We start from the raw sequence: 13,903 nt of genomic DNA on the forward strand, positions 1-13,903 counted from the left end.
ACATAATGCCGTGAAACGAGAAAGTCTGTCAAATTATTGGTTACATGTAAATTGTACGTAAAATATTTCACCGTGGCACAGTTCGCCGTGAGCTTTCTTATCGGAAAGAGATGACCGTGTACTATACAGTCTCCAATTTTATTTGATTCAATATGAATATTAATTCAATTTTTATAGCTGATTTTGGCAAAATTCATGAATTCAAGAATGAAAACCTAACCTAACCTAACAAATAATCTAGTATGATATATCGGCTATTTTCAAAATGTGTTTGCTGCTGGTGTCATGTAAAGTGTAAACCGACAAGAACCGTGTTTTATTTATACATGAATTTTATGTCGGTACTATACGACCCAAAGAGGTTGGACGGTCTTTAATGTACCTACTGCCATATATCTCCGATACAACATTTCACGGCGAACTGCATACACGGACAAGTTTCCGGACACGGCGCCACCCCGGAACATAATGGCGTGACTGTCAAATTATTAGCCATATTAGACCGGCCGTAGGTACGAATTTTGTCAACACTAAAAACCTACACTATTGTACATAACATACATTAATAATTGTATTCATGATATTAATGTTATTATAAGAAGTCTATAACCAAGTGCGTACCTATAAGCTAAAAAGTACAACATATAAATGAATCAATGCAGGTAGGTACCAATATAAATATCGATGGCAGTTAGCAGTGGTTTTATTCGGACATTTTTGTTTCATACATGCCAAAGTTTTACACTTTTTACAGGGAATTTACATTGGAAATATTATCAGCTGCTACATTAATGCGTGTTTAATACGCTTTTCCTCGTAACTTCAGCTTGACAAAACATCACGTGAAATTTAGCAGGAGCTGTCAAAAATATTATGCAGAAATAATAAAAATATATTTTATGACGATATGCATATTACGATTATGCCAGTGCGTAGTTTTTTTTTTATAAATAGATAGGATACAAAATACACCTACCTATATTCAAATTACCGATTTACCCATAGATAATATTATAATATTATAATCATTGTTGATTTAAATGTTTTATCTTATGTAGGTTTCAGTAAATCGTCACCGTTTTAGCAAAACCATCTATGTGCACTTTCTCAAATTGTGCAGGAGAAGGATAAAACTGAATAAAAAAATAATGTTACATTTAAACATTAAAATTATGAAGAATGCTTTATTATAATCAGAAAATGGTCTAAGATTATTATTTTGTTTACAAAAATCTTTTATGTTTAATACAAAAATAATAAAAATACAGTTTGTGATGTCACATAAGTTGTTTTGACCGTTTTGTAAATACACATAGTTTAATTTATTCATCAAAATGTGAATAATAATAAATTCATGAAAAACTGTTACATAAATAATAGTTGAAATATACATAGTGCATTAGTGATAAATTGCAATATCATTTTATTAATTATTAATGCAATAGTGAGATGATATTATATTTATAAGTTCGTTTACTTTCTATTAGCAGGTTTAAATGTTAGGTTATCGTAGAAATAGTGGTGATCTTTCTCTATTACACTTTTTAATTCCTGAAGATGTATGTATTTCGACTGCGATATTGGCAATGATTCATTATATATATTACAAAGGCAGTCAAACGGTTGCACTGATAAAGTTGAGTTTGTAAAAGATTGTTCCATCTGGTAGATACTGTAACATTTTAATATCATATACAACAGGATCTCCGATTCGTTTTCCTGGTCTGATTGAACTTAATCCAGATTTATCTTATCCATAATTCTTAAAAATTTAAAATCAATGACATTAATTTTATAAGGTTGTTTTGGTCTTGCTAGCCGCATACGTGCTATATAATCAGATGGTGAATATATTGGAGGCTTAAAATACTTTTCTTAGGTGGCATGTGCACTATCGGCCTCTATCATGGTGTGGCCTTTTTCCAGAAAAAGCTGTTGAATCTCGATGTTTTTTCTCTCTAAAGATATAACTTAGAGCAGTAGCGAATAATTTATTTCGGTTTTGATATCCACACCCATCCGATATTAGAATTATTTCATTGTATTGTCCTGCTTTCGATGAGATGAGACAAATTCATTAGAAGATACATTATGAAGAATGTATATGGTGAAATTGTGTAGTTGCAGCTTTTGTTTATAATACATTTGTGCCTGTGTTTTGGACATAGCAGCACACTTTGGAGATCCATTGTGATTACTAACCGTCCAGTAATACTTCTGGTACTCTCCTTCATTTCATTTTTGGTCTTCTAGCATCTTTTTTTTTTTTAATAATGTGGCTATTGTATTTCATTTCTGAAACATTCTTCATTTTATAACTACAGCAGATGGCAGTGATGGCACACTGATCTTTACGTGGTTGGTGGATACTGATTTTTTGGTGGTAAATATACTGGAGTATATTCTGCTGCTTTATGACCTTTTTCCAGAGACCATTTTTTATATTCATCATGCATTTGTATTTTGGATCGGAAACACGATTCCACATACACCCTGGAGGTATTTTCTCTGCAATGATGGCTGGGAACTTTGGAATTAGATCCAACCATAATGTAACATTTTTCCACAAATCTCTCCGTTTTGATTTTTGGTTGCACTACCAATTATTTATCTTCAGTCAGATTCTTATTACCTGTCATTGTTGCTTTCAATTGGCCACTGTCATCGAGACGTTTGTAGTTGTTTATCCAACTTTTAAATTAATTCTCGCCTATACCCTATTGACCATGTAGGCATCTTCCAGAAATTATTGAATATTTCCTGTCTCTCTTTTTGAGAAAGCATCTTTCAAACCGTCGTGCAAGACCATAATGCATAGCATATAACATAGAAACAAACAATGTGTAGCCAAACTGTAAAAAAACATTACACTCTCGATATCAAAATACCATCTATACGTTACTATAATATACACATAGTTGTTTTTGTGAACCGTGGTTTTTGAACCTTACACATAGCTGTTTTTTATTTTTTGAAATAACTTCGGAGCGAGTTTACCCAACACATAGATCATTTTACTGGCCTATAGAGAAAAAAATAAGGAATGACTTGGTATTTAAAAGTCATTTTTGATAAAAGTGACACATAGATGGTTTTGCTAAAACGGTGACGAAATCCAAATAAATTATAATACTTACTATTTTCTTTATTTCAATATAATAATAACCATTCAAATTTGAATTTAATTTAAGAGGTAAATTTACGCTAACCCATTTTCATTTCCGCTTTCCTATGTAGGTATTCCGTTTTTTTCGGACAAGCTGGGTTTAAGGGTTCGGTGAATAATAGTACTAGTACATAATATGCCTATGTATTTCACATAAATATAAGTGTAGGTCCCTCCTACCCCTTTCGTTTAAAATTAAATAAAATTGCACCTAATTATTATCTTAAAATCTGGATTATTACTTTTTAATTACTACATTTAAATAGCGTGCTAATTATATCGAATGGCCACCTAATCGTTACGCGCTAGGTGCGTCTTTAGCGTCCAATGTATTAAGGTAAAGTGAATTGACTCTCTATTGTTATTACGACATCTAGTGATGAAATTACGTAGCATACAATTTAATATAATTTTCAAGTGTTCTGATCAATCGATATTATTGTCATATCACCTAAGCTCATTTTAAAATGGATAAATAAAATGGTTTTCAAGATAAATACATTTGTATTTTTCTAAAAAAAAGTCGATACTTACCTAGTTTCTAAATTCCTATATTAAAAAAGTATAATTAATATATTATAACCATGAATGAAAATCTCTAATTTACGAGACCTTATCAAACGAATTATAATTAATTATCTTTATAATAGGATGAAATTACTGATCAATTTAAAAAAAAATGTATAAAGATACCCACAAAAAAAATTATAGTGTTTTAAAATAAATCAATCCAAAATGTCTCCCCTTAAATAATACGTTTAGGGCGCCACTGCTTGAAAACCGCTACAATATGCAGATAAGATAATTAATTTAATAATATTTCTACTCCCAAAACAGGAGTCAATAACAACTATTGAAGAAACATCTCGAATCTAACCAACAAAAAAATGTACCTAGTATACAATAACTGTGGTTATTAAAATTTTTCTCTCTACGACTTTGTTGACGTAATATCAAGTTTTATCACGCAACTTATGACGATAATAGAAGGTAATAAAAAACAATAATATTAAATGAATAAATATGTTTTTAGGCAATTTTTGGGTGTGCGTCCTCAGTTGTTTAATCTGGTATCTACCAACATAGATTATATTAAACGGCTGTGTTTATGTTATTATTATCCTTCCTTTTGAACGATAACAAGATGTTTTAAAAGTGCGCCAAAATACACAGAGATGAGGCAACGAAAACTGCATGCATATTGCGCAATTTTGGATTTCTGCAATAAGTATATAATAAATAATAAACAATTTAAATGTTAGTTTGCTCAAAATATAGATAGCAACAAAAACACGATTCATTTAATATAAAATTATTCTTATTTTAAATTACACAAGTACCTACGCATATTACAGTAAGTATACCTACCTACCTAAATCAAACTAGACAACAAAATAAATAATATGAATAGACAATAGGAATAGACTCTTACCAATTTATAATTAAATCGCCAGTCAGAATGCCTATTCTATTTTCAAATTCGTAAACAAACTTTCCCACATAAATATTATAATATTATTCACAAAAAGATATCAGGTGTATTAATGTATCACAGAGCACCGAAATTGCAATTTATTTTAGTAATGTCCTACACTTTAGTTTCACGATTTTTTTGTCAACATAAATCACAATACTTATATCAACTGTTAATACAGTAGCATATTATATTTATCTGTCAAACCCGAGCTTTCGGAAGTAATGCGATATGATTCGCCGACCACGTGTTCAACCGCTCGCGATACAAATATAACTACAGTTACATTTTCCTCACCCAGTAGCGCGATCTATACGCAGTGAGAGGGAACATGATCCGATCACTTCGTTGAAACTTTCCTAACGTCTTGCTCTAGGACCACTACAAAGAACGTTTGCACTGTGAAAGCAAACATGAGTTTTTAAATAATATAAAGATTTTAATTTAGCACAACATGTATATTTTTTGCCATATCAAACATAATATCGAATAAGAAACCTAATCATATATATTTTAACCAATATTATAAGATTTAAACGGTATTTCATTAATTACGAGCACATCAGGGCACCATGTTCCCACTTGAATTGAAACCAGATGGGCCTCCACAGAGTGGAGATTGTATCACTAGAATTTTCTTTTTACGAGAAATGGATGTTAGCCACTTGCTCAACCTATTAGCCGGCTTTCACATCAAAACTCGTTCGCCTACAACGTTCGAATACGTCAATGTGACGCCATCGTTATTCACAAAACACACGTTATCTTATGAACCTTCGCACACTGCTAGAATAAAACATTTTAGTTTGAAAACGACATCTGGCGAGACAATTTTCAATGTGCGACTGGGCTTAGGTTCACACTCTGGATCCAAATACAACAACGTGTAATTTTTGTTAGATGGATTTAATCACTGGTAAACGATCTCACTTATAGGAATATTCAAAAGATTGAAGGAATACAAGTGTACCATTGACCAAGTTAAAAAAGTCTACATTGTAAACTCTGCATAACAACGTAACTTTCTGTAAATTTTCTCTTGTTCTCTATCCATTGTGTTAATATTTTGATTGTTTCTTCTTCTTATTGTGCCATCACCTAGCGGAAGTCGGCCACCATCAGAGCGATCTTAGCTTTGTCATCTGCTACCCGGAACAGTTCAGTCGAGCTGAACGCGTACCAATCACGGCGTTGGCCATTAACACAATCACTGCTAACCTCTTAATTACCACATGTAAATAACACGTTAATTAAGTATATCTAAAGGTTCAAATAGACTATATGACGATTGGGCACATATGTGACAAGAGCGTTTTAGTGTCTATGATCATATCTATGCCATTTCGTTTACACATGAGCCAATATATGTCAAAAAAATCTATGACAGAGGCGTGGGCATAGATTCTATGACACCCGTATGTGCCAATCCGTTTACACACGATGCCGTAAAATCTATTGTGTCACATATTTGCCACTGATAAATACTACCAACATGACGCTTGACAAACTTTATGGTTGGTACGCCTTCATAAACGTCAAACAGATAATAATTATAAAACGAAATAAATCAGTACCTACCTAGGCTTGTTAGTGAGATTTTAAATTTATTTATCTATTTGGTTCCTGTCCATATCATATTATTATAATGCCGGCGGATGGAGCTACTGCCGCGGCAATCGTGGCATATTTATTGTTGGTAGACAATAAAAAACCAAGACGCAGACGAGTTTGGGTTCGTGAGTGGATTGCAAGACGGGAAACTCTCGGATGCTACAGTAATTTAATAAGAGAGCTAAGAGCTGAGGATACGGCAATGTATAAAAATTTTGTACGCTTGTCGCTGGAAGATTTCGATGCATTGTTGTTAAAGATACACACGAAAAAAACATCAGGAATCAAGAATTGAGATCACAACGATATGGAGTAGAGTATCTTTACCTAGCTTAATAGCCTAAACAAGTCATCAATTGAAAAGAGAACTGAGACTGAATGGTCATAGGATAATATTGTGTTTAATTTCACAGAGCATCTGCCTAATATAATACCAAGTTTCAGGAAGGAACGTACCTCAAGGCTGTCTACACTTTTGTGGATAGGTACCTAGGTACCTTTATACATTTCATAGAATAATAATATACTATAAATACTTTGCAAAGAGAGCTCGTTATCTGAATTGGAATAGCTAGCCGCTAGAGAAACACTTAACTCGATGTGGAATGTCTAATAAAAATCGTTGCGATACTTGCTAAATTTGAAGTAGTGACGACAGCTATCGAGTCGCAGCCAAGGAACTTCAAGAGGCCGAAAAACTTTCATCTCACGTGGTACCTGTCGCTGGTCCCTTGGCCACTCTTTGTCACCTTTTCCTTATTTTTATAGTCTTTGTATTGGCACCGCAAACTCTGCCATTTACGCGTGGCATCATCCACCGAGTACTGAGAACTGCTTTCAAGGCCCAAATCTTGTACGATTTGGACCCTGTTTTTATAATCAGTCAGTGTACAGTCCCACAATAGTGGATTACCTACTACCAATCCGATTAAATTAATGATTATTTCATCCGTCAACTCCAACACGATTTTGCGACTTCTTCTGTCCATTTTTTACTAGGTATTGTTTCGTTTAGTAGTCAAGATTGTTAAGATGGCGTTTGAAATCAAAGACAGAAAAACATTTCCCGCGCGATCTATGACCCATAAACAATAATATATGACAACATGTTCGGCATAGATGTCACAGACATAAACTAGTGTCACACAAAATTACCGAGGTGTTTACACTGAGCCGAAAATCTATGACATAGAAGGCCGTCATAGATCGTTTGACATATATGTGACAGTCTATGACATCGTATTTACACTCTATGACACAGGACGCCAACATAAGAAACGGGTTTTTCGACATATATGTGACCGATCGTCATTTGAACCATTATGTCCAACGACTCCAAACGCGCCAGTCGCATACACATCAGTTCCATGTTTTAATCCTTTATTTAAATGTCACACGTACTCCTTTAATCCCCAGCACCTTAATTAAAATAATTCTAAAATATATCTAATTACCTACAATAATATTATTATTATGTACCATATTTTTAAGAACAAAAAAAAATATTTTCGAGAGCAATATCGTCAGCCGACTCTAGCATAGTGACCATAGTAATCGAATGTAATAAGACCTCTGAACTTTTCTACTGCATAAGAAAATCGATGTAGAGTTTTTCACTTAAATGAATTAAGTACCTAAAATTCACTATCAATAAATTATGAATGAATCATTTTCCAAGATTATCTTATATACCTACCCACTCGAATTATATGTGCGTATCTAGTAGTTAAATAAAATCAATTATAGTTCAGCCGCAGAAACCAAGGTAAAGATAAAAAAAACTTGAGTATAAACACCACGAGTAGAAAGTAAACCTAATAAGTATGACGCAGGTCGGAGATGAATAAAACTATTTTTCTATTTTCAACCCCCCATTATTTACTGATCAGTGACGCTCCGTAGGAATATAATTTAAATTAAAAATTGTACATTGACAGTAAGTGTACATTACAGTGTATAAGTTGAAGACGTTAACAACATGACACGAAATACTTACGTAAAGAAAAAAATATCCATAATAATTTACTAAGTATTTATTTTTAAGACGGTGGGAATGAGGCGAGTTATCGAAATCTAGCAAATGCACTGACTTCCACATTTACCCTTCCAATTACTTCCGGATACATTCTCCATACCCAGACACTCCTCACTTTGAGTCTAGCATTAAACAACGGTATACTTACGACTGTCGCATGCACAAGTGACGTGGCTTAACGCTCATAATTAGTAGTACCTATCATTAGTGTCCGTTTGTGTCGTCAGCGCTGTCATGTCTTTCTGGGAAGGAGGTGAGTTATCGAAATCTAGCAAATGCACTGCCTTCCGATTACCTGTAGTTTCTCGTCGCTTCAAACATGGACTTTGAGTCTAGCTATAAATAGCGGTATAATTATTAAGGCTGTCGCATGCACACGTGGCGTGGCTTAACACTCATAATGATTAGTATCGTTAGTGTAAGTTTGTGTCGTCCGCGCTGTCTTTTCTTTTAAACATGCCGCATCAGAATATTAAAACAAACATTGGATGCCACACAAATCCAGAGGTTGGAGCGGACAATTTTTTGAGTTGCTCCGCTCCGGGATCTAATACTTGCTCCAGCTCCGCTCCAGGGTCTGCTCCGCTCCGGGATTAATAGTTATTATAGGTATGTATACAAATGTTAAAAAATAAAAAAATAAGTAGTCTTGCAATAAGGTTCGTCCGTTTCATTATAATATATATATTAAACAAAATTTCTGACAGCAAATCATATTTCAATATCTGCCTCTTCTTTCAAAGAAAGTGAGGTTATTTATCACTCCGTAGGTATTTAAAATAACTCCAGTGTTGCAAAGTATCAAATATAATTTCATCGGATCTTAGGACGAAAATTTAATAATAAAAAAAGCATCCAGAGCCACTACAAATTTTCGGTGCTCCGACCCGCTCCTGCTCCGGGTAAAACCCGACTGCAGTGTTGCCTACTAAAATTTTCAAAGTTCAGTAGATTTTTTGATTTTTTCTTCAAAATATCAGTAGATTGTCAGAAATGTATGAAATTCAACGATTGGGTTTGGTGAAAGCGTGCATATTGACATAATCTCACAAGTGTCTTTTAAAAAATCATGTAAAAAGTGACTTGTTCATCACAAATATCATAATTTCTTCTTTTCCTGACAAAAATTTCAGTAGATCTACTGAAATTTCAGTAGACATGGCAACACTGCCCGACTGCTCCACTGCTTCGTGCTCGCTCCAGTGATGCCAACCGTACTATAATTATAGTACAATACTATAATTTTAATTCCGTGGAAAATGTAAAATACTATAAATTTACGCAAAATATACCAAAATACTATAATTTTAAAGGATTCAAAACGAAAAATGTTCCTGTACTATATATTTTTCAGAAATACTATAATTTTTACGCCTTTGTACTATAATCAGCATAGAAAAATATGGCATCACTGGCTCGCTCTGCACAAATATATAAGTGCCACGGGTCTTCCAGTGGCATCGGGCCTTGCGTGTCATCGAATGCCGAGAGGAGTGGGGCCAACTCATTGAGAAGGCTGTTCGACAGAAAAATCATCCCCCACCACAATCCTGATTCACGAGGTCCTGAAGAAGACTAAATCGAACTAATATACCTTTTACCTAATTTATGTGTATTTTTTGATATTCCAATTTTGATACACACTATTTTTTTACTGAATACCTACTCGATGATAGATTTTTAAATCAAATATATGTGCTGGCTCTGTTATTAGTTTCTTATGAAGTTATACATTAACAACGCTATCTTAAAATAATGAGGAACTGTTTGCAAAGCATGATAAAGATATTGCCAAATAGCAAGACCCACACAACAACATATTTTCTCTCATAGGGAGCAGTACTGGGCATCAATTTATGATTTTTCATTAATTCAATGATTTTTATTGGACATTTAAGTTAAAAATAAAACATCGTAACTGGTCATGAACACTAATTTTAGTGTTCATAACCAGTTACGTATAAGGCGGAATTTTAAGTCTGCTTATACTCGTAGCTAGAACTTTCCCCGGGGACGTCACTGTGGATGACGTCTGTTAGTGGAAAGGGAGACAGTAAATAACCAAGTTACCTGACAGGTAGATAAATAACCGATCTACAATAATTGTTTATTTAGTAATATTGTATTAACCCTGTAAGAACAGTGGTAAGTAACATTTTCGTGGTTACGATAACTACTCTACTATAAAACAAGGCCATTGAAAAAGGTGAAGTTGTTTTCATAAGTAAATCAAAACTCATGACGGTCGGTATGAAAATATTCATGATATTCTTAGCAGTGGCCAAGCAGGGTATTGGGGGTGCGAAGCGCCCAGGCGGCAGAATTCAGGGGTTTGCAAAAATCCGACCCAAATTTTATATTTTAATAGTTACATAAATTGAATCTCATGATGAAATGTATGAAGAAGGAACTCACTTACTTGTCCTACTACCACATGGCTGCAAATCGAAGAGTCAGAGTGAATAACTCATTTAGGACTTTAAAATCTCCGATCAATTACTAATGCATCACAGTTGTATACAAAATACCGAAAAGCGTTCTCAATAAGATAGGTCAGTGCATAGCCCTCACATCCTGAAGCGAGCCCCCAGGCTAGAATTTTCATGAAAATCGATGTTTTTAAATAAATATAAAAAAAACATTAAAACTATGAATCAGTCAAAAATCTTTTCTTTATACATATAGGTATGTATTTAAGATAGATATATATTTTTAACAAATTCACATTTTCTAACGTATTTTTTTAAATTGTAAGTCTATCTTTGACTTTAAATAAAATAATGTTTCTTTTTAATGTCTTTAAATAATAGTATTTATTAATTAAAACACTTTTAAGTGTAAAGTATCAAAAAAATGTCTCAAATTTACAAACTTTAAATTTGTCTGCTTGGTGCCTCTGGTAGGTTTAGGACTCACATTAAAATCATTATTAAAATACATTTGAAATAAAATCAATAAATTATACTACCTAATTAAAATAGATAAGTACCTACATTATTTATATGTATAAATTATAACTTACTGTTATTTAATGCAGTAATGGTAATCAGTAAAATTATTTTATTTAAGAGCTTATCCTGCTGAATATGAAACAGAATGATTAGATAATATTATTATAGTGTGTAAGTACTATTTTTAAATTAAATACCCATCAGGATGCACTCTTAAACTATAATCTAAATTCAATCACTATACCTATTCTAAGCGATATTGTTTTATATTGTAGAAATGCTGAGAAATTTCGATGATGATTTTCGGAAATATTAACAGCACTGGTTATGTACCACTGTGATAGTAAGATGTCTGCAAGAAAATGGCTAGGCTCCTAGCGCTAGCCAATTGGGAAAAAATGACTCCTTGAATGGCTCCGGCGGTCACCTGTAAATTATTGTACGTAACAAAACATGAAAAAACAGAACAGTGACAAAACAGAACAGCGAAAAATAGAACTATGACCTTTCAGGAAAAATATAACATTTAATATAGAAATTGTCACATCTCTATTATGTTGATAGATTGTTAATAGCACAGATTTTCAATACGCCGTAAAAAAAGATCTAATTATAAATAATTTCTGCATTGCTAATCGCTGGAAAGGCTCGGCAAGTTTACATATATTTTTACTTACTTCGATATTTATATTTTCAGATTATTATAAAAATATGTAGGTATATGATTCTGTAGCATTTACATACCTACCAACATTCGTATGTGCCTATTGCTAGTTTATTATTCCCAGTATTGTAGGTTTAGTCTATTTTTGGCACTACTTTAGTGATTTTGTAAATAAATTCTCCAAACTATCATAGGTACCTATTTACTGGAACCATCATATTATCTTGGCTACAATTTTATAGCACTGTGTGCAGTGTTGATTATAACAGCGGGGATCGAGGGAGTAGATTTATACAATATGATCATACGGGGATCATTTATAATATGCCAACAGAGAACCTAGCGGAAAAACACGAAGCTTGCAATTTGAGATTTTTTTTTTGATAATTTAGAATTTCAACTGTACCTATTAATGAATAAATATGTATCTGAAAACATTAAAAAGATTTTTTTAATTCAAAGGCAAACTTACAATTATTGTAAAAAAATGTAATATAATTTGAATTCGTTGCAGGGTCATATCTTATTATTACATCATATTATTATTAAAATTTAGTTTATCAAGTTTTCAATTTTTTAACGTTTCGATTTTTGACTAATTCATCGTTTAAGTATTTTTTGTATTTATTTTAAAAAACATCGATTTTTATAAAAATATAAATGTGTATAACTTGAAATCCTTTTTATTCCTTGGTGCCAAGTGCAGGCACTCGATGAACTAAAAGTCCGCAGACATGTCAAAGGGGACATAAAGTAAAGATTCATAACGTTGCATTGTATTTTAAGAATTTTATCACTCTCATTTTAATACCTATGTAAAATAATAAATATAAAAAAATAGAAACATTAGGTACCTACCCACACTTTTTATTAAACGAATGCGTAATGAGCTGGCGATATGTTTCAAATCCAAGATCGACGGAGTTTGAGGAGTCTAATTCCAAAAAGCGATAAGTCCACATCTGGTCGAAATCGAGAAAAAAATACGCACGTATTCTTTATATAATTTTACACAATATGTATTGATCTATAAATTGCAAAACGCGACATAACCCTACGAAAAAAAATATTTGAAGTCTCGATTTATTACAAAAAGCGCCAAGTCCGTGTTTCATATTATTTAAAGCTTGGTTAATTTCGCGCGTGTTTAAATCAACCATAAGGGAACGTTCAATATTGAAAAAGGCGTTTACTAAGCTGTAGCATCTGGTAAACTCATGACAGTGCCACGGAAATATGTGCCTAATGCGGAATAAATTAAAAAGTGAGGTACAAGTAGCGCTACGTCCAATTTGATTTTGCCTATATTTATTATATTTAAGAGTTTATCGGCTGAAACAAATTGTCATTTGGTTCTAATTTCGACATAGAATACAACGGAAAAAATAATCTCACGTTAAAACAAATAATTGAAGCTTGAAACATAAACACGTTGTTTCCCGAAAATATTGAATTGTGGACTTGTCGCTTTTGTAATTAGACGCCTCTTATTTGAATGATCCTTGCCATGCAAACAGCCCAAACAGAGAACGCAGAAATAGTAAGAGGTACCTACTGGGTATGATAGATACAAGGTTTAATTATCGAATGTGAAGAAAAAATATGGGATAAACAGCTTTAAGTTCGAGAACTTATTTTCAATACCTAGTTATGTCTGCATACAATTTTTTTTCACGTAACCGAAATATTATAAATATTCAATATTATTGATTTTTTTAGACATTCCGGAGGCTTTGTAGGTACCTATATCAAATATTTTATGGCCTTTGTTGTCTGTTTTTATTTATATTGGTAATGTACCAAATATTAGGTATACTAAGTTATCGAACTGGCGTGAAAATTGATCATAGGCATTAAGGGGACGCTCTACAGAAATGCCCTTGAGAATTGAAAATATGATATTTTTATATGTGGTCCGAAATAGCTGGTCTACTAGTAATATTAAAAAGTCGCCGCCGATACGTGGGTCAAAAGTAATGGTCAATAAATTAAATTTAAAACA

The 13,903-nt window shown here is 32.8% G+C and overlaps 1 protein-coding gene across 1 annotated transcript in view; it reads right to left on the reverse strand.

Annotated features, from left to right (window-relative positions):
• The window catches only part of LOC147071235 (uncharacterized), a 50,943-nt gene extending 46,025 nt beyond the window's left edge, over positions 1 to 4,918 (reverse strand). The window contains exon 1 of the mRNA XM_085948617.1: positions 4,599 to 4,918. The gene's annotated coding sequence lies outside the window, so the exon portion shown is untranslated. The remainder of the gene's footprint in view (positions 1 to 4,598) is intronic.
• Between the last annotated feature and the right edge of the window lie 8,985 nt (positions 4,919 to 13,903).

Source organism: Rhyacophila brunnea, unplaced genomic scaffold (genome assembly GCF_057557595.1).
Source record: "Rhyacophila brunnea isolate RB1 unplaced genomic scaffold, BYU_Rbru_1.0 scaffold_20, whole genome shotgun sequence".
Taxonomy (NCBI): domain Eukaryota; kingdom Metazoa; phylum Arthropoda; class Insecta; order Trichoptera; family Rhyacophilidae; genus Rhyacophila; species Rhyacophila brunnea.